The sequence below is a fragment of the Arachis duranensis genome, chromosome 1 (assembly GCF_000817695.3).
Source record: "Arachis duranensis cultivar V14167 chromosome 1, aradu.V14167.gnm2.J7QH, whole genome shotgun sequence".
Lineage (NCBI taxonomy): Eukaryota > Viridiplantae > Streptophyta > Magnoliopsida > Fabales > Fabaceae > Arachis > Arachis duranensis.
The window spans coordinates 20380401-20384159 of NC_029772.3; positions in this window are offsets into that span (position 1 = coordinate 20380401).

The window sequence follows — 3759 nt, forward strand, 5'->3', positions numbered from 1 at the left end:
TGTAAAATGCCTTTGCACACCATTCTGGCGTTTAAACGCCGTGTGGTGCACATTCTGGGCGTTCAACGCCCATGTAAAGCATGTTTCTGGCGTTGAACGCCAGTTTCATGCTTGTTACTGGCGTTCAGCGCCAGTTTTTCTTCTCTAGGCACATTCCTGGCGTTTAGCGCCAGAATGTTGCTTGTTTCTGGCATTCAGTGCCAGGTTGATGCTCTGTTCTGGCGTTGAACACCAACCAGATGCATCTTACTGGTGTTGAACGCCAGCCTGTGCTTCCTCCAGGGTGTGATTTTTCTTCTGCTATTTTTGATTCTGTTTTTAATTTTTATGTTTTTTTCGTGACTCCTCATGATCATGTACCTAATAAAACACAAAATAAAAATAATATAAAATAAAAATTAGATAAAATTGGGTTGCCTCCCAACAAGCGCTTTTTTAATGTCAATAGCTTGACAGTGGCTCTCATGGAGCCACAAGGTGATCAGGTCAATGTTGTATAGTCCCAACACCAAACTTAGAGTTTGGATATGGGATCTTAACACCAAACTTAGAGTTTGGTTGTGGCCTCACAACACCAAACTTAGAGTTTGACTGTGGGGGCTCTTCTTGACTCTGAACTGAGAGAACCTCTTCATGCTTACTCTCTTTTGTCACAGAGGGATGGCCTTGTGCCTTAAACACAAGGTAGTCCCCATTCAATTGAAGGACTAGTTCACCTCTGTTGACATCTATCACAGCTCCTGCTGTGGCTAGGAAAGGTCTTCCAAGGATAATGCATTCATCCTCTTCCTTCCTAGTGTCTAAGATTATGAAATTAGCAGGGATGTAAAGGCCTTCAACCTTCACTAACACGTCCTCCACTATTCCATAAGCTTGTCTCAATGACTTGTCTGCCAATTGTAATGAGAACAAGGCAGGTTGTACCTCAATGATCCCCAGCTTCTCCATTACAGAGAGTGGCATAAGATTTATCCCTGACCCCAGATCACATAGAGCCTTTTGAAAGGTCATGGTGCCTATGGTACAAGGTATTAAGAACTTGCCAGGATCTTGTCTCTTTTGAGGTAAAATTTTCTGAATCCAAGTATCTAGTTCACTAATGAGCAAGGGAGGTTCACTTTCCCATGTTTCATTACCAAACAGCTTGGCATTCAGCTTCATGATAGCTCCTAAATATTGAGCAACTTGCTCTCCAGTCACATCTTCATCCTCTTCAGAGGAAGAATAGTCTTTAGAGCTCATGAATGGCAGAAGGAGATTTAATGGAATCTCTATGGTCTCTATATGAGCCTCGGATTCCTTTGGATCCTTGATAGGAAACTCCTTCTTGCTTGAGGGACGTCCCAGGAGGTCTTCCTCACTAGGATTTTCGTCCTCTTTCTCCCTTGTGCATTCGGACATATTGATCACATCAATGGCCTTGCACTCTCCTTTTGGATTCTCTTTTGTAATGCTTGGGAGAATACTGGGAGGAGTTTCAATGACTTTCTTACTCAGCTGGCCCACTTGTGCCTCCAGATTTCTGATGGAGGATCTTGTTTCATTCATGAAACTGAAAGTGGCCTTTGACAAATCAGAGACTAGATTGGCTAAATTAGAAGTGTTTTGTTCAGAATTCTTTGTCTGTTGCTGAGAAGATAATGGAAAAGGCTTGCTATTGCTCAGCCTATTGCGTCCACCATTGGTAAATCATTGTTGAGGCTTTTGTTGATCCTTCCATGAGAAATTTGGATGATTTCTCCATGATGAGTTATAGGTGTTTCCATAAGGTTCACCCATGTAATTAACCTCTGCCATGGCAGGGTTCTCAGGATCATAAGCTTCTTTAGAAGCCGCCTCTTTAGTACTGTTGGATGCATTTTGCCATCCATTCAGACTTTGAGAGATCATGTTGACTTGCTGAGTCAACACTTTGTTCTGAGCCAATATGGCATTCAGAGCATCAATTTCAAGAACTCCTTTCTTTTGAGGTATCCCATTATTCACGGAATTCCTCTCAGAAGTGTACATGAATTGGTTGTTTGCAACCATGTCAATGAGTTCTTGAGCCTCTTCAGGCGTTTTCTTTAGGTGGATAGATCCACCTGCAGAATGGTCCAATGATATTTTCGAAAATTCAGATAGACCATAATAGAAGATATCTAATATGGTCCATTCTGAAAACATGTCAGATGGACATCTTTTGGTCAGCTGCTTGTATCTTTCCCAAGCTTCATAGAGGGATTCACCATCTTTTTGTTTGAAGGTTTGAACAACCACTCTTAGCTTGCTCAGCTTCTGAGGAGGAAAGAATTTATCCAAGAAGGCAGTGACCAGCTTATCCCAGGAGTCCAGGCTATCCTTAGGTTGTAAATCCAACCATATTCTAGCTCTTGTTGCATTAAGGCAACTAGCTGAGGTTTCAGCTCAAAATTATTGGCTCCAATGGCAGGAATGGAGATGCTTCTTCCATCAAATTTGGACGTTGGCTTTGTGAAGTCACCAAGCATTCTCCTTGCATTATTATTATTTTTGGCTGCCATCTCCTTCTCTTGTTCGAAAATTTCTGAAAGGTTATTTCTGGATTGTTGTAATTTAGTTTCTCTTAGTTTCCTTTTCAGAGTCCTTTCAGGTTCAGGATTAATTTCAACAAGAGTGCCTTTATCCTTGTTCCTGCTCATATGAAAGAGAAGAAAACAAGAAAAGAAGAGGAATCGTCTATGTCACAGTATAGAGATTCCTTTATATTAGTAGAAGAAGAAAGGATAGAAGAAAGAAAAGTGAAGAATCCAAACTCAAGGGATAGATTGGGTTCGGATTTTTTTTAGATGAAGAGAGGTGAAGAGAAGTGTTAGTAAATAAATAATTAAATAGAATAAGAAAAGAGATAGAGAATTTCGAAAATAATTTTGAAAAAGGGGTTAGTAATTTTCGAAAATTAGAAATAAGATAAGATTAAAATTAAAATTTAAAACAAAAGAATTTTTTTGAAAAAGAGATGAGATATTTTCGAAAATTAGAGAGGAAAAAGTAGTTAGGTGGTTTTGAAAAAGATAAGAAACAAACAAAGAGTTAAAGAGGTTAGATAAGATATTTTGAAATCAAATTTTGAAAAAGATAAAATTTTTGAAAAAGATAAGATAAAAGATAAAAAAGATTTAATTTTTAAATTTTAAAATTACTTACTTCACTAACAAGAAACTACAAGATAAGATTTTAGAACTTAAAGATTGAACCTTTCTTAACAAGAAAGTAACAAACTTCAAATTTTTGAATCAATCACATTACTTGTTAGCTAATTTTCGAAAATATGATGTAAAAGCTAAGAAAAATATTTTGAAAAATATTTTAAAAAAAATTTCAAAAATTAATAAGAAAAAAGGAAAATATTTAATTTTTGAAAAAGTTTTGAAAAGATAAGATTTTTAAAATTGAAAATTTGGCTTGACTTGTAAGAAACAACTAATTTTTAAAATTTTTGACTAAGTCAACTCAAATTTTCGAAAATTAGGAGATAAAAAAGGAAAAGATATTTTTTATTTTTGAATTTTTTTATGATGAGAGAGAAAAATACAAAAATGACCCAAAACATGAAAATTTTGGATCAAAACACAAGATGCATGCAAGAACACTATGAATGTCAAGATGAACACCAAGAACACTTTGAAGATCATGATGAACATCAAGAACATAATTTTGAAAAATTTTTGATGCAAAGAAAACATGCAAGACACCAAACTTAGAAATCTTTAATGCATGGACTCTAACAAACGAAAAATG